Source organism: Scyliorhinus canicula, chromosome 20 (assembly GCF_902713615.1).
Source record: "Scyliorhinus canicula chromosome 20, sScyCan1.1, whole genome shotgun sequence".
Taxonomy (NCBI): domain Eukaryota; kingdom Metazoa; phylum Chordata; class Chondrichthyes; order Carcharhiniformes; family Scyliorhinidae; genus Scyliorhinus; species Scyliorhinus canicula.
The window spans coordinates 73,976,879-73,995,500 of record NC_052165.1 but is presented as its reverse complement, the minus strand read 5'-3'; the positions used below and the strand labels follow the sequence as shown (position 1 = coordinate 73,995,500).

The window sequence follows — 18,622 nt, the reverse complement described above, 5'->3', positions numbered from 1 at the left end:
AGGCATGGCTATGGAGGAGCAATCTGACCACTTCCTCCAACACTGAAATAGGTCAACTTTAAACAGGCTGGTGTGAAGTGTGCCAACCATTCGCACTTCAACCATGCAGTAGTCAGCCGAACTCAGGCCCTTAAGTGTGCCTTACCGCTCACACAGCATCAAACAGGGTTTATCTTCCCATGCACTAGAGCACTTCAGTAGTGGCAGCTTACGTGTGCAGGCAAAGTTACACGTTGCCAGCGAGACTCAGACTACTTGCTACAGGGAGTCTGGCGGTCAAACGATAGACTCAGAGCAGAAACAGGACTGGTTTCAGATGGTGAGTTGTCTTGGTATGAAAGAAGCCTCCATTGATGTCTTCATTCCTGTGCCTCTGCCCACTGATGCTGACGCTTTCACTCTTCAATTTGTATTTTCAGCTGGTTGCGCAATGTCACTGAGGTGTTCACAATGAGTTCATTTCAATTTGCTGTCCAATTCCTACTGTAACACTGTCAATATAGCTCTAGTGCAGCCCCACGCATAACACTACATCACGTTTTCAGATGTTGTCGCTGGTCTATAGAATATAATCCTAACAGTGCAGAAGGAGGCCATTCGGCCCATCAAGACTGCACCGAACCTCTGAAAGAGCACCCTACCTAGGGTCAGGCCCTGCCCTATCCACATAGCCTAGTTTGGATACTAAGGGGCAATTTATCACGGCCAATCTGCACAATTTTGGACTATGGGAGGAAACCGGAGCACCTGTAGGAAACCCACGCGGACATGGGGAGAACATGCAGACTCTGCACAGACAGTGACCTAAGCCGAGAATCGAATCCGGGTTCCTGGCGCTGTAAAGCAACATTGCTAACAGCTGTGCTACCGTGCTGCCCTTAACTAGGAATCTAGAGACCCAGGGTAATGCTCTGGGCACCCAGGTTCGAGTCCCATCATGGTAGATGGTGAAATCTGAATTCAGTAAACAATCTGGAATAAAAAGTCTAATGATGACCATGAAACCAATAAGCTGATTGTCTGAAAAACCCATCTTGGTTCACAAATGTCTCTTTGGGAAGGACGTATGGTGTCCTTACCTGCCCTCCAAAATGGCTGAGCAAACCAGTCAGTTCGAGGGAAATTAGGGACGGACCATAAATGCTGGCCCAACCTGAGACACCCGCATCACCATTAATATATTTTTTAAAAGCCTGGAATTGAGTTTTTTTGTATTGATGGGGAGATTTAATCGAGGTGTTCAAGGTTATGAGAGACTTTGATAGAGTAGGAGGCGAGAAATGATTCCTGCTGGTTGGAGCATCAGTAAGCCAGGGGATAAAGATAAATTGCACAGAGTGCATGAATCACAGATCAGTATACAGATACAGCAAGTCATTGGGAAAGCTAATCGAATGTGATCATTTATTGTGAGGGGAATTGACTACAAAAGTAGGGATGTTACACTTCAGTCGTATAGGGCATTGGTGAGACCACATCTGGGGTGTGTACAGGTCTCCTTAAAGGGCGGCATGGTGCTGCAGTGATTAGCACCGCTGCCCCACAGCGCCGAGGACCCAGGTTCGATTCCGAGTCACTGTCCGTGTGGAGTTTGCACATTCTCCTCAGGTTTGCGTCGGTCTCGCCCCCACAACCCAAAGGTGTGCTGGGTAGGTGGATTGGCCGTGGTAAATTGCCCCTTAATTGGAAACAGTTTATTAAAAAAAATATTGGCCTCCTTATTTAAGGAAAGATATAAATGCAATAGGAACAGTTCAGAGAAGGTTTACCAGACTAATTCCAGGAATGGGCGGGTTGTCTTAGGAGGAAAGGCTGGAGAGGTTAGTTTTGTATCCAATGTGTAATGAAAATGAAAATCGCTTATTGTCACGAGTAGGCTTCAATGAAGTTACTGTGAAAAGCCCCTAGTCGCCACATTCCAGCGCCTGTTCGGGGAGGCTGTTACGGGAATCGAACCGTGCTACTGGCCTGCCTTGGTCTGCTTTCAAAGCCAGCAGTTTAGCCCAGTGTGCTAAACAGCCCCTAAGAGGCGACTTGATTGAAACCTTTAAGAACCTGAGGTGTATTGACAGGGTGGATGTGGTGAGCATGTGTCCTCGTGACGGAGAATCTAGAACTAGGGGGTCACTGAAAAAAATAAAGGGGTCATTCATTGAAGACAGAGATGAGGAGAAATGTCTTCTCTCAGATGGTTGTCTCATAGAATTTACAGTGCAGAAGGAGGCCATTCGGCCCTTCGAGTCTGCACCGGCTCTTGGAAAGAGCACCCTACCCAAGGTCAACACCTCCACCCTATCCCCATAACCCAGTAACCCCACCCAACACTAAGGGCAATTTTGGACAGTAAGGGCAATTTAGCATGGCCAATCCAACTAACCTGCACATCTTTGGACTGTGGGAGGAAACCGGAGCACCCGGGGGAAACCCACGCGCACACGGGGAGGATGTGCAGACTCCGCACAGACAGTGACCCAAGTCGGAATCTAACCTGGGACCCTGGAGCTGTGAAGCAATTGTGCTAACCACTGTGCTGCCCGTGAGTCTCTGGAACTCTCTTTTTCAAAAGGCAGTGGAAGCAGAACCTTCGATAATATTTATGGCAGAGCTGGATAGATTATTGATTAAAGAGGGGGTGAAGGGAATTGCAGACACAATTGGACAAAGAGAACGTAGGAATAGGAAACAGGAGTAAGCCATTCAGCCCCTCGAACCTGCTTCACCATTCAACTAAGTCGTGTGGCGGAAATGCGGGGTTGAGTTTACAGTCAGTTTAGCCGTGATCTTATTGAATGGCAGAGTAGGGGGGCCGAGTGGCCTACTCCTGCTCCTAATCCATATGTTTGTATCTACGTTTTTTAAATTAAAAGTGGGGCGTTGTTATGGTCTGGAATGCACTATTTGAAAGGGTGAATAACTTTCAAAAGAGAATTTATTTACTTGAGCAGGAGGAGTGGGTTAATTGGATAGCTCTTTCAAGGAATGAATGGCCTGAGCGAGCCTCGTGTGGGACTTGCATTGTGTGGACCAAAGCACATGCCCCCAAGCACAGTGAGATCTCAGGACATTTGGCAGCAGTTTGGATTGGAGAGTCTGGTGGGATCGTTAGCATAGATCTTACCGCCTTTGGGCCTATCGTTGTTGCTAATGGAATGTCTGTTTTGTGTCAGAGATCTCACTCGTGCAATACATACTGGAACCAAGGCTGTGTTTGCCTCACCACTCCAGTTGCTTTTTCACAGTTGTGTTCATTTTTTTCTGACTGACTGAATACAAACGACCTTGTCTTATCAACCTTCAGAGTGCAGTAGCCATGACAGAAAACATTCTGGAGCCTTTCTGTCAAATTCCATTTAATTGAGAAGGGAAAATTGAATTCCTTCGGTGTGGGAGGGGGCGGGGACCTCTCTCTCGGCAGCTACTCACTAACAAAGGCGCCCATTGTCCAGAAGGCTAATAAGATGGAGTTGAAGTACAGTTTAGCCGCGATCTAATCAAATGGCAGAGCAGCCACGAGGTTGTTGACTGGCCTCCTTTTTCTGATGTAAACGCAGGTCTGCGGAGGTTTGGCATGGGTGGATGAGGAGGGTGGAGAGAGCAAGGACGCTGGGAGAGGGAGTGAAGAACAGCTGAAGGAGGAGGGCACTGCGCAGGATGAGTAAATAGAGGATCTTCGGGGGCATTGTTCCTCACTGCGGTCCAATAGCTCGGGCACTTTGGCTTCACAAGCAGCTAGTGGCTGTGCTGAGCCGGCGTCCGCTGCTGGTTTCCGGCTCTGCTCTGCTCACTCGAGCTGGGTTCGGTTCCCGGGACACCCAATCTGCATTGATGGTGAGCTGTGGTGCGAAGCATGACTGAGTCTATTTTTTGCCTCACCGATCTTGCACTGGGGCCAAAGGCCAACGACTCAGAAATCATGGTTGTTTTACAGATATGGCACTCCCCGGCCTCATTTGATGTTATTGAGCTTGAAGGGTGTTTAAAGAGTGTCACCAGTCATCCAATATAAATTTGAGGAAGCTGTGCATGGGGATTTTTATACCGTTAATAGGTTGAGAGCAGGAGTGTGTGAGACATAAGAACGTTTGCCTGTTTTGCCTATCCATTTACAGCATCAGCTCATCGCATTTCGATCTTTTTTTCAGCTTGCCTGAAGGAGAAACTGTGTGCAATTTTGCTGATTTTGCCATTTAATTTTCATAGTGCGATTGTTTTTCTGTTCTGTCACTCATTTCTCTCTGAACTGTGAGTAGCTGAACTGTGAGCAGCTTTGACAAAGAATCATCCAGGCTCGAATCGTTTGCTCCGTTCTCTCTCCACAGGTGCTGTCCCACCTGCTGAGATGGTCCAGCTTTTCCTCTTTGCGTGAGCAGCAGCTGTGAGGCACGAGGATATGGGAAATTAAAATTCCCATCCTGATGGGATGGTGTTGAAATATCAAAGCTCAGCAGAGTTGGAGACACAATTGGACAAAGAGAACGTAGGAATAGGAAACAGGAGCAGGAGTAGGCCATTCAGCCCCTCGGGCCTGCTTCACCATTCACCTAAGTCACGGCTAAACTTTCTATGTCAATGCCATTTCCCCGCATCCCCTCAATATCTTTAATATCTAGAAATCCATCGATCACTGCCATGAATATACTACATGACTGAGCCTCCACGGCCCTTTCGGCTGGAGAATTCCAAAGATTTATTCCCCTCTGGATGAAGAAATTCCTCCTCATCTCAGACACTCATACTGAGACTGTCCCCTGGTTCCAGAACCCGCCCATCGATCTGGTAAGAATTCTGTATGCTTCAATGGGATCACCACTTATTCTTCCAGAGAATTATATGCTGAGCCTCCCAAACTGGAACATAGAAACATGGATAGGCCATTCAGCCTCTCGAGTCTGTTCTGCGATTCATTTAGATCGGGGTTGACCTATGCTTAACCCCATTATCATAGGATTTACAGTGCAGATGGAGGCCATTTGGCCCATCGAGTCTGCACCGGCTCTTGGAAAGAGCATCCCACTTAGGCCCACGCCTCCACTCTATGCCAAGAACCCAATAACCACACCTAAGCTTTTTAGACACTAAGGGCAATTTATCATGGCCAATCCACCTAACCCGCATATCTTTGGACTGTGGGAGGAAACTGGAGCAACCGGAGGAAACCCACGCACACACGGGGTGAACGTGCAGACTCCGCACAGACAGTGACCCAAGCCGGGAATCGAACCTGGGACCCTGGAGCTGTGAAGCAACTGTGCTAACCACTGTGCTACCTTGCTGCCCCCGCTGTGCTACCATTCAGTTGCCTTGGTTGAAAGTCCCTCAGTGCTGAACAAACATTTATCAATCTCATTTTTGGTGCGTTACCATTTCCAGATTTTAGGGTATTGACCGTCCATTGACCTTTTCTGTGAGGTGCTGGAGAGTAGCATTTCAGCTAAAGTGAGGGGGCTGGGGGAGGGGGGAAGCATTGGCCTCCGCCAGGCAAGGTAAGAAAAGCCCAAAATTTATTCTGCTTCAGGAACATGTTTAAGGCCAGAGATGTTCTGCTTTAAGGTTGTGCCCAAGTTATAGATCACCTTTTTCTTCCCTCAGATGGAGGGGGGGGTTTTCATACCCTCACTATTCTTTCCACCGTTACTGCTCATTTTGGGGGTCTTTTTAATCAGGGATTCGAAAAGATGAACAGCGACTAGAAACAGAAGGAGCGGCACGGTGGCGGAGTGGCTAGCACTTCTGACTCACGCTGCCAAGTTTCGGTCCTAGCCCCGGGTCACTGTCCATGTGGAGTTTACACATTCTCCCCATGTCTGTGTGAGTCTCGCCCCCACAACCCAAAGATGTTCAGGGTAGGTGGATTGGCCACGCTAAAATTTCCCCTTAATTGAAAAAAAGGATTTGGGTACTCTAAATTTATTTTAAAAGAAGTGACTAGAAATGGATTCTCTAACCCACGCAGCCTGGCTGAACTACTCTGATACCGTATTCTCTGGCGCCATTTTCGGGCGGGGGCGGGATTACTACATCCGCAGCTGCCCCCCCCCCCCCCCCCCCCCCCCCGGCGATTCTCCGGGCCCTGATGGGCCGAACGGCCATCCATTTTTTGGCCATTCACGCCGGCGTGAAACACTCAACTCGCGCTCCGGCGGGACCTGGCAGGTGAGTATGCGTGGGCGGGGGGATCCAACCGTGGGGGGGGGCCCCGCACCGATCTGCGGGCGGGCTTGTTCCGCGGGGCACTTCTTTCTTTCGCGCTGACCCCTGTAGGGCTCCGCCATGGCCGGCGCTGAGAAGAGAACCTCCCGCGCATGCGCCAAAATAAGCCGGCCGGTCTGCGCATGCGCGGAATCACGCCGGCCGTTCTGCGCATGCGCGAGATCAGGACGGTCATTCGCTGCATGCGCGAACTCGCACCGCCCCTTCGGCGCCGGCTGGAGCAGCACCAACTCTTCCGGCGTCCACCTAGCCCCCGAAAATGCGGAGAATTCTCGCCGGCGTGGGGACTTAGTCCCCACAAGGGAGAATCCGGCCCATGTGTATCACAATGTGTACCCCACCCAAGAACCACGGGATCTATTGGGAAATGCCAGAGAAAGGAAACAGATTAAAGCCTAGAAAATTAGAGAAAATAATGTGCGAAATTCCTTCCTGACCCCTCTAGGCAATCTAAACCAGTCGAGCAGATCACTCTGCTCCTGATCGGTGACAGATGCCACTTAATTTTCATATGAGCTGATCTCTGTCCCAGTATATTGTGGTGTTTCAGCACAGGCCAAAATTCCTTTGAAGATAGAAGTTAAAAATAAAACGAGCAGTCTGAGAGAAAAGCCATCTGCCTTTAAATGATTAGTTATCTTAATCAGGTCAATGGCATTTCATTACTGTTCACCTCCAACACATCTCTGATGGCGCAGTGAATAGCACTGGGACTGCGGCGTTGAGGACCCGGGTTCAAATCCCGGCCCTGGGTCACTGTCCGTGTGGACTTTGCACATTCTCCCCATGTCTGCATGTGTTTCACCCCCACAACCCAGAGATGTGCAGGTTAGGTGGATTGGCCACACTAAATTTCCCCTTAACTGAAAAGAAATAATTGGGTACTCTAAAATTAAAAAAAAACATATCTCTGATGAAATACCATTGACCTGAAATGCAAATTCAGCTTCCATCTCCACAGACACATTGAGTACTTTCTACTTTTCTGTCAACTTTCCAATATTCACAGTATTTTACTTTTATTTTAATTATTAGTGACTGACGAGAATATTTGAATTTGCTCTTAATTATCTTCAGTTCCTGGGACTGGGACATCCTACCCGTGGTCTCAAATCATTAAAATAACTTGCTGTTGTTTTAGACTTTATTCTTACACATAAAATAACTTTACCACTCCCTGGCACCTCTCCCTCTTTTTTTTACATCCAAACATCTCGGATTCATTTTTGGTCTGTGGGTCAGACAACCTTCGGATAAGTAATGAGCTACTTTCAGGATTCAGAAGCATCAAGAGAGAGAAAGAGCAATACAGGCGGCACGGTGGTTAGTACTGCTGCCTCACAGCATCAGGGTTTAATTCCGGCCTTGGGTGACTGTCTGCGTGGAGTTTGCACATTTTCTCTGTGTCTGTGTGGGTTTCCTCCCACAGTCCAAGCATGTGCAGGTTAGATGGATTGGCCGTGGATTAGGTAAATTGTCCCTTAGTTTCCAGGAATGTGCAGGTTAACTGGGGTTACAGGGATAGGGTGGGGGAGTGGGTATAGGTCGGGCCTTCTTTTGGAGGGGGTCAGTGCAGGTGTCAAATGGCCTCCTTCTGCACTGTCGGGGTTCAATGGTCTCTCTAACTATCTGCTTCAATTCTCTAGATGGATCATTGGATTTGAAATGTTAGCTTTGTTTCTCTCTCCACAGAGGCTGCCAGATCTCTTGGGTTTATGCAGTATTTTCTGATCTTTTTTCAGATTTCCAGCATAGCGCAGTATTTTTCTTTTATTACTGAACTTATCAGCAGCTGATCAGCAATGTGGGGACAGCAGTGTGGCACAGTGGTTAGCACTGCTGCCGAGGAACTGGGTTCGATCCTGCCCCGAGTCGCTGCCCGCATGCAATGTGCACATTTTCCCCGTGTCGCATGGATCTCACCCCCACAAGCCAAAAAGATGTGCAGGTGGATTGGCCACACTATATTGCCCCCTAATTGGGAAAAAAAAATAGGGTACTCTAAAAAAAAATTTTTTTTATAAATCTGATCAGCAATGTGATGCATGTTGACAGCAAAAATAATGTTGCATATACAGTTGCAGATGCTGGATATAAAGGTTGACCCCTGACTAATTTACTTCAACAAATTCACTGACTTCCTTTAGAGAAGGAAATCTGCTGTCCATACCTGATCTGGCCTACACGTGACTCCAGAGTCACAGTAATGAGGTTGACCATTAAATGTCCTCGAAATGGCCCAGCAGCCACTCAGTTGTATCAAACCCACTAGAGTAAAAGTCACCATGCGTGTACTGCTATGATCCCAGTTGCTGTTATAACTGGACGGGAAGATCACAGAAAGAACCCCTGGCTCAAAAGATTGTAACTTTTAGTTTTTATATAATAAAATGTGGAGGAACAGAGTCACATGACTGTTAATTAGTTTTAAAAACAAGAAGAAAACATTTATTAAATATGAAAGAAAATTGGATTATGATACAGTATGTCTTTACTCCCCCCTTAGCTTGAGCAATTTCACACTGGTTTTGGGATAAACATGGATTACAAAGCTCATCTTAATCTTAGTTGTCTCATTAACACAAAACCCCTTTAAACACACAAGGTGACTGTGGCCAAATGCACTCTCCACGCTGAATCCTAAGTGAACATTTGAAAAATGAAATGAAAATGACTTATTGTCACGAGTAGGCTTCAATGAAGTTACTGTGAAAAGCCCCTAGTCGCCACATTCCGGTGCCTGTCCGGGGAGGCTGGTACAAGAATCAAACCGGCTGTTGGCCTGCTTGGTCTGCTTTAAAAGCCTGCAATTTAGCCCAGTGAGCTAAACCAGCTCCTCAATATCCCTCCAGATGATTGTCACATGAGAGTTTACAAACTTCACTCCCAAAACATGCTTTAAATTCTTCTCTCATAATTATGTTTAATAATATTAATAATATTATTATAATCTTTATTGTCGCAAGTAGGCTTACATTAACACTGCAATGAAGGTACTCTGAAAAGCCCCTAGTCGCCACATTCTGGCGCCCGTCCGGGTACACTGAAGGAGAATTCAGAATGTCCAAATTACCCAACAGCATGTCTTTCGGGTCTTGTGGGAGGAAACCGGAGCACCCGGAGGAAACCCACGCAGACCCGGGGAGAACGTACAGACTCCACACAGACAGTGACTCAAGCTGGGATTCGAACCTGGGACCCTGGAGCTGTGAAGCAACATTGCTACCCACTGTGCTACCGTGCTGCCCACCTTTGGTACTACTTTCCTTTGGTGGCTTCCATTCTGAAATCCAGACCAGGATTTTACACTTTTAAACAACATTTCTGCTCCATGTGTAACAGCAAATCCAGTCCAGGGTTTTCACCACTGCATTTTAGGTTTCCTTTTCTTTACTGTTCCACAGGCTGCAGTGAAATCTCACGAACCTGAAAACCATTTCAGACATCTTTCTGGCATCTCCGTATTCTCAGCTCTGTCTGCCTTTACTGAGCAGTGCTCTGTTCCAGTACCTTTATCCTCAGACTTCCTGGAACTTTCTCTTCATTTCTCTAGTTTCTTTTACTGCCTGCTCTTCAGATTTCTGCACTTGTTTTCTTAGCCAGTACTCCACAGAATGACTTCTAGCGAAGCTGAGAGCGATATTCCCTGTATAGCCATCTAAAACCAGCTGCTCCTAGCAGAGCGGTGATAGCTGCCTTCTCTCTCGCTACCTATCTCCAACTGAAAATGAAATGAAATGAAAATCGTTTATTGTCACAAGTAGCTTCAAATGAAGTTACTGTGAAAAGCCCCGAGTCGCCACATTCCGGCAGGGTAGCATGGTGGTTAGCATAAATGCTTCACAGCTCCAGGGTCCCAGGTTCGATTCCCGGCTGGGTCACTGTCTGTGTGGAGTCTGCACGTCCTCCCCCTGTGTGCGTGGGTTTCCTCCGGGTGCTCCGGTTTCCTCCCACAGTCCAAAGATGTGCGGGTTAGGTGGATTGGCCGTGGTAAATTGCCCGTAGTGTCCTAATAAAAGTAAGGTTAAGGGGGGGATTGTTGGGTTACAGGTATAGGGTGGATACGTGGGTTTGAGTAGGGTGATCATGGCTCGGCACAACATTGAGGGCCGAAGGGCCTGTTCTGTGCTGTACTGTTCTATGTTCTATGTCCGGGGAGGCTGGTACGGGAATTGAACCGCGCTGCTGGCCTGCCTTGGTCTGCTTTAAAAGCCAGCTATTTAGCCCTGTGCTAAACTGCCAACAAACACCTAAAAGCTTCTTTACCGTGCAAGGCCCCAGTTGCTAAGCAACGACTTACCCTTCTCTCGAGTTTTATTTTCTCTTCACGCTGTACCCTTTACATGCACAATAGAATCACAGTTGGAACTTAACCAACCTCCACACATACAAACGCCTTTAACCAGCATGAATCAAACTACAGGTTTTACCTTTTCTTCCACAGAAACATTAGATTAAACCCACTTTAAACTATACCCCATTTCTAATGTTTGCGAATACAAAACTTAAAACTACCTTTGTTTTCCTAACTGTACCAGCACCACAGGGACTGCGACGGTCCAAGAAGGCAGTTCACCACCTCACCTTCTCAAGGGCAATTAGACATGGGCAAGTAATGCTGGCTGAGCCAGCGAAGCCCACAGCCCTTGACTGAATTTAAATAGTAAATATTGGATTCAAAATAAATAACAGCACAGAGCAGAACAATCCCAAACACTGCAGTGCTTAAATAGCCAGGGTGACATGGGCCTGCTTCATGGGCTGTTAGCCATGTTTCGTTAAACAGAATGGTCCGATGCTGGGTGTACTGTTTGGGGTAGCAGCTGACTGCAGTTGATCTCAGTGCCTGCGCAGACAGAGAGGGCAAAATTGGTAAAGTTGCTGCTTCTGATTGCTCCCCACTGGTCCATACCAGAGACGCGCATTGGGCTGTGCTGCCATCCAAAGCCAAATTAGCAGCTCAATATCACTATTGGGACTCGCCTTGCACACTGGCCACCTCGTGAATGGTAACCCGGAGCAGAAGGGGCAGAGCTGGCAAGAGAAGGAAACAGCCTGGAAGAAGGAGCTTTGCATTTGAAGCTCTCTCACTTTGCGGAGACTCGAGGCTGACGTTTTATTTAGCAGAGACTCCAGGCTGTCTGTTTTATTCCCAGCTTCAGTTAATTATTTGAGCGTGGCGCATGGCAGATTTTTCTGGTTTCCGTTGCCTCTTCAGCTACTTGAGTCGATTCCAACAGCCTTCAGTCACTCATTCGTATTATTCACTGAAAGGCTGCTAACCGCCCATGAAGCAGTCCCTTCTCACCCTGGTTATTGGAACAGTATCTTCACAGAAGGACGGCAGATGTTGGAGACTGAACGTCCTGTGCTTTTAAGTTTTAAGAGTACCCAATTATTGTTTTCCAATTAAGGCCCAATTTAGCGTGGCCAATCCACCTACCCTACCCATAGCACAGTGGGCTAAACAGCTGGCTTGTAATGCAGAACAAGGCCAGCAGCGCGGGTTCAATTCCCGTACCAGCCTCCCCGAACAGGCACCGGAATGTGGTGACTAAGGGCTTTTCACAGTAACTTCATTAAAGCCTACTTGTAACAATAAGTGATTTTTATCATCTTTGGGTTGTGGTGTGAGACCCACGCAGTCACGGGGAGACTGTGCAAACTCCACACGGACAGGGACCCGGGACCAGGATTGAACCCGGGTCCTCAGCGGCGTGAGGAAGTAGTGCAAACCTCTGTGCCACCATGCCGCCCTTAGTGTCCTTTGCTAACAACGTATTTAAACCGCCCATGAATGTTCATCACCCCCCCCCCCCCCCCCCCCCCCCCCCTCCGCCAGCGCCTCAGGCATCACCCGTGACTCTGGGTAAAATGTCCACCCTTTGAGTCAATAGATCACAGGTTTGAATCCCACTCTAGCCACTTTTTAAAAACATTTAGAGTGCCCAATTCATTTTTTCCAATTAAGGGGCAATTTAGCGTGGCCAATCCACCTACCCTGCACATCCTTTGGGTTGTGGGGGCGAAACCCACGCAAACAGGGGGAGAATGTGCAAACTCCACATGGACAGTGACCCAGAGCTGGAATCGAACCTGGGACCTGGGCACCATGTGGCAGCAGTGCTAACCACTGCACCACCATGCTGCCCACCCCCCACTCTTGACACTTAAACACATAATCCAGACTGACATTGCAGTGCCGTTCTGGGGGAATGCTGCACTTCCAGGGGCGCTGACTTTTGGATGGGTCATATTAACCCAAGACCTCGCCAACTCTCTCACGCGGATGTTAAATATCCCACACCACTAAAGAGGAAAAGCAGCGGTGTTCTGGCCAGTAAATATATGAGCTTATTGTGATAGAATTGACTGCTGTGCTTCCTACATTAAAACCCTGACTGCACTTCAAAAGCCACAATTAATCGGCCGTCAAGCGCTGTGGGACAACTTGAGGTTGTGAAAACATGATATAAATGCAAAATCTTTTTTTAATTGTCAGATGTGAGCAATATCTCTGTAAAGTAGGAAGAAATACAATCAGCACAAGAAACCCTTGTGCAAATAGTTCGGGGATCGAGGAGTACTATAGCCGTGACAATCGGCATGGCCAGTCATTGACAAGCAGCAGATAACAGGGGCACCTCGAGTGATGATCTACAGGTCAGCAGAGCAGAATACAGGTTCGGACACACTTTTAGCAATGTGTCCACACTGGTCACTCAGAAATATTCAGGCCCTTAGGTGGTTGAAAAGAAAGACCAATCTGTTACTGTCGGACATGGTTTTTACACCGATGGAGGAGAAACATTTTCTCTTGTTTTTCTGCACTGCAGACGGCTATGGAGGCAGGCTCACCCCAGCATCCATTGCACTGTATCAAAATCTTTGGTACAAGCTGATGATGCTGAGTTGGAAAAGTGGAGTACATTCCCCCCCACCCACGCCACATCACTCCCCACCCCTTCACCCCCTCCCCTGAATGCAGGTGCTGTGGCAGATCTGCAGGCTGGATGTCTGCATTCACTGGTTCACTTAAGGCTGATGTTTTGAAGCTGCCTCGTTTGTGTTGAAGTCCGATGTAACAGGCACAGTGTGGAATTGAATGTACAATAGTGGAGGGCTGTCGGTGAGGGTCTCGTGGGCCCATTGTTCCGGTACTATTTCAGTCAGGGTCTCATTGGCGGCGCCCACATCCCATGAACAAATTTTTAAAATTTGGACAGGATGACGCAGCGGATTAAACTCTGGCTTTATGTTACTAAGGCCAAGCTTTATTAAAATCTAGATTAACCAGGCTGTGCTGGAACTAGATGAATGAAGCTGTTGCGTCAGAACCTGTAGCTGAGAACTTGGCACACCATCGCGGTTCTCGTCAGATATTTGAGCTTGGGTTTCCCACAATGATGTTTGGCAGGGGGACAGGGTTAGCAGGTGATGCAACTGGAAGGGAGTGTTTTTATGATAATCCCTAATTAATTGCAATGAGAGCACCTCCAACAATAGCTTCCCTTCCAGCTTCACGGTAGCACAGTAGTTAGCACAGTTGCTTCACCGCTCCAGGGTCCCAGGTTCGATTTTCGCTTGGGTCACTGTGCGGAGTCTGCACATTCTCCCCGTGTCTGCGTGGGTTTCCTCCGGGTGCTCAGGTTTCCTCCCACATTCCAAAGACGTGCAGGTTAGGTAGATTGGTCATGATAAATTGCCCTCAGTGACTAAAAAGTTTAGTAGGGCTAATTGAGTTACGGGGATAGTGTGGAAGTGAGGGCTTAAGTGGATCGATGCAGACTCGATGGGCCGAATGGCCTCCTTCTGCACTGTATGTTCTATGTGCAGGTTAGGTGAATTAATCCATGATAAATTGTCCTTAGTGTCCAAAACATTTAGGTGGGGTTTACTGGGTTACGGGGATGGGGATGTGTGAGCTTAAGTGGGGAGCTCTTTCCAAGGGCCGGTACAGACTCCATGGGCCAAATGGCCTCTTTCTGCACTATAAATTCTATGATTCTCAATGTAATGTCGAGAGCTCCCCCAACCAACCATCCTTGGCCCCTCCTCCTTTTCCTCATTGACATGCTGCTGTGCGGTGACATTTCCTTTGACAAACGCAATAGCACATGACACCCAGCTCTCCTGCTCCACCACCTCTCCCGCTCCACCACCTCTCCTAGCTGCCAAGTGGCCCTATGCAGTATGACCGGTTGACCAACCAAAGCCTTTTACTTCCGGCTCAATTTTGAAACGACTGAAGCCCTAACCACAAACCCCACGCCCTTAAATTGGTTTCCTCCCGAACCCAGCCTTTGTTTCAGGTTCTTGCAGATGGTATACACTCTCTGCATCCTAATCCACCCCCAAGCTGAACTCCTGGTCACCTCTCCACTCTCAACTCAATGTCCACCTATAACGTCAATAATTCCAACATTACTTTGCAGTATCGTACACTGAAACCCTCCTTCGGGGACAGTTTTCTGTACCTTCATGGCACTATATAAATGTGTTGCCACATACCAAATGAAACTGAAGCAGTGGAAACACCCGCTCCCCTTTGTCTAGCTATGCATCTTGGCCTAGCTCGCTGTAGGCATGTGCCTAAATTGGAAAATATGGTAGGCCTCAGGATGGAAAAAAACAGAGGGGTGATACACCAGAGTTACGGCACCCATTGGGGGCTGAGTTTGTGGGAGCTTATCCCTTTGGTTGGCCATGATATCAGGCCTAAGAGCGGTTGATGATGACACTGCGGTACTAAAATGGAAAAGTGTTTCAATCCTGAGCACTAACATCCCTCGCCTCCCCAAGCAACAACAAAAACCCATCATAATAGATCGACTCTACCGTCCATCTGTCGGGTCTCATTGCTTTCTTGCTATAAAAATATAACATCCCTAAAAGCTCATCCTTAAGCCTGCAGTACAGTCTTGATTGCTTTATGTTTGCACAGTTTGTCATCAGCTCAAGCACACAACTGGCCAGATCAATTGGTTGCTGGGAGACACAAAACATTTGTGGCAAGCTTCGCCTTGGGAAGTATGAACTTGTGAAAAGCAGATGTGTTGCAAACTATTACTATACCAGAGGAGATGGCAGCAAGACAGTGAACACAATTGTTCTAAATCTGTGCAGTAAGTAAAATCGCCATAGTCCCAGATAACCATAGGCTGCTTTCCCCTTTTGTCATAATATCCACTCATGTATATAATGAGGTGCAGACAGGCAGTGATTGACACACAGGATGAGCAGTAAGCACACAACACAGCGCAGCCAATCACCAGACAGGACACTACCACTATAAAGCCAGAGGGCACTAGGTTTCCCGCTGTCTCTGGACCCAGCCACTGAGACAGTCAGAGTCCACGAGCTAGTAAGTACAAACACCATGCGGTAGCTAGTAAGTCTGGTCAGGCTACGACTAGGTCTCCAGTGAAGTCAGCATAGTGTCGACCCACAGCTGAATATGTTTATCAGTTTGATCATTGAATAAAACAGCGTTGGATCTTCTCCAGTGTTAGACGTCTGTTTCTAGTTTCCCTGCATCGAGTGCAGGCCACATTGAACCAACCTGCCTAACACATCACCTTTGAGGGGGAGAAGAGCTGACTGGTGGTGATTCAACTTGAGAGTCACCACGCCTCGGGCGAGGGGCATGATTGCGAAGGAGAGGCCTTCATGATTAGCCTCTGCCGGTACGGGAAATGACGCTAATTGTGATGTGGCGGCTTCTTTGCTGCATGTTTGTATAATTTGCGATTGTACATGAAATAGCCGGTTCCCAAGGACCCCCCATCTCCAATATCTTCATTCTTAATAAACAAAAGTATTCAGAGAAAATGAGAAGAAAACGTTTTTGTTTTCAGTTACCTTTTTCTCGATGTGTTGCCAGATGTAAGTCAGGAGATTCCTGGTGAGCTGGCAACTCGAGCTTCATAAGAGGAGGGGAAGAGGGGAGTCAAGAGGATCAAGTTAGAACAGGGTGCAAAATAAACTCAACATTTAGCCCATGAGGGATCAGACAGCGCTCCAAATTTCAGGAATTCTGTCTCCCCGATGAGGCCAGGTTTGCTGATTATTCAAAGCGACTCCTGTAGAAAATATGCTGCAAAAATCTGATTTGGGGCAATTGGAGAGGGGAAATACTTCATTTGTGAATCCCGTGTTGCTGCCTGAGGCGGTTCCCCCTCACCAGGATCGAAGGTCACTTCCTTCCACCGTTTCGACAGTCTCTGAGGTGGCTGATAAGTCGGATAATAAGATGATGTGCGATCTGCGGACTCTGTCGCATATGGGGCAGGGGGTGTTTGAAGGTTTGGGTGCTTGCTTCGACACTCCTGCACAATGCCGTCGACGTGTTGGATGCCCTCCCTCCCGAGCCTCCTCCATTTTGATGAGTCACAAAAGCCAGGACCTCCCATGAGTCAGCGATTATGTTTGGCCCCTTCAGGGATGTTTTTTTTTAAATATAATTTTTATTGGAATTTTTTACAGAAAATATAAAACATAACGACAAACAATGAAATGCAACAAAATAACCCATAATAACCGTGCCACCCCCAGACCGTATCGACGCATGTATCCCATCCCCCACCCCCCCAACCCCAATGAACAACAAAAGAACTTCAAAATATATTTAAATTAAATAAACAAACATGGTCATCGTCCGCCCCCCCCCCACCTTTTCCCTCCCCCTTCCCCCCCTCCCCCTCCCCCCCCGGGTTGCTGCTGCTACTGTCCCCGTACCCTATAGTTGAGCCAGAAAGTCGAGAAAAGGTTGCCACCGCCTAAAGAACCCTTGTACCGATCCTCTCAGGGCGAATTTGACCTTCTCTAGCTTAATGAAACCCGCCATGTCATTGATCCAGGTCTCCACGCTTGGGGGCCTCGCATCCTTCCATTGTAGCAAGATCCTTCGCCGGGCTACTAGGGACGCAAAGGCCAGCACACCGGCCTCTTTTGCCTCCTGCACTCCCGGCTCCACCCCAACCCCAAAACCGCGAGTCCCCATCCTGGCTTAACCCTGGATCCCACCACCCTCGACACTGTCCTCACCACCCCCTTCCAGAACTGCTCCAGCGCCGGGCATGCCCAGAACATATGGGCATGGTTCGCTGGACTCCCCGAGCACCTGACACACCTGTCTCCCTTCAGGGATGTTTTGGGTACATCTCCAAAGTGTTTGCTGGAGTCACCAGGAGTTCCGAGTAGAACGGTTCTTTCAGGGCTCCGGTGCCAGGCACACTGATGACATGTAGTGTCCAGTGCAGCTGGTTTTGAGCCCCTTGATGCTAGTCAAGTTGGCTTGGGAGAGGACACTTGTGTTGGACGGTCTTTCTTGCCAATGGATTTGGTGGATATGGTGAAGGCGTCACTCGTGGTACATCTCCAGTGTACTCATGCTATGAATGTATCGGGTCGTGTGAGAGTTTTGAATGGGTGCCGGGGATTGGTTAGCTCAGTTGTTTGGACGGCTGGTTTGTGATGCGGAGAGACGCTGACAGCGCGGGTTCAGTTCCCGTACCAGCTGAGGTTATTTATGAAGGCCCGGCCTTCTGAATCTTGGCCTTCACCTGACACGTGGTGACCCTCGGGTTAAATTATCACCAGTCAGTTCTCTTTCAACAGGGGGGAATAGCAGCCTTTAGTCCTCGGGACTATGGCGACTTTCATTCTCTTTTCATTTGAGTGACCAGAGAACATAAAATCCCTATAGTGCAGAAGCAGGCCATTTGGCCCATCAGGTTTGCACTGGCCCTCCGAAAGATCACCCTACCGAGATGCACACCCCCACCCTATCCCCGTAACCCCACCTACTGCACATATTTGGACATTCAGGGGCAATTTAACATGGCCAATCCACCTAACATGGCCAATCCACCTAACTTTGGACTGTGGGAGGAAACCGGAGCACCCAGAGGAAACCCGTGCAGGCACGGGATTTTCGATTTTCTTCCCGGATAAGGAGAAATGAATGCTACAGGCATGAGTTGTGCAACCCTTCCCTCCTAGCTTCATGTCAGTTTCGCACATCTGTGGGACTCTGATCCGAGCTGGGAATGGGTCCAATTGTCGAGTCGGACTCTGCAGGTGCAAACCTGGCTCCTTTCCATGAGGTGTGGTTGAGTTGAGTGTACAGCTTGCCAACTCTTCTCCCCCCCCCCCCCCCCCCCACTCGCCCTCCTGAGAAAATAAAACCTATCCCTTTCGGCAAAAAATAATCAGCGCGGAGCTGAATTAGAGTCTTTCCCAGTTTTAGCCTGGAGCGTTGAGCAGGAGAGCAGGCATTGCAGATATTAAAGCTGTTACCGAGTTTAAAAAAATATTCATCTTGCGATGGCCAGATTGGTGTAAAAACCCAACTGGTCCTTGAGGAAGGAAATCCCAGGTGTCTTTGCCAGGTTTGACCTGTATGTGATGC

General features: G+C 48.2%; 1 protein-coding gene across 1 annotated transcript in view; it reads left to right on the top strand.

Annotated features, from left to right (window-relative positions):
* tmtc1 (transmembrane O-mannosyltransferase targeting cadherins 1) overlaps nt 1-18,622 on the top strand; it is a 175,121-nt gene that overhangs the window by 119,058 nt on the left and 37,441 nt on the right. The gene's annotated exons all lie outside the window — the stretch shown is intronic.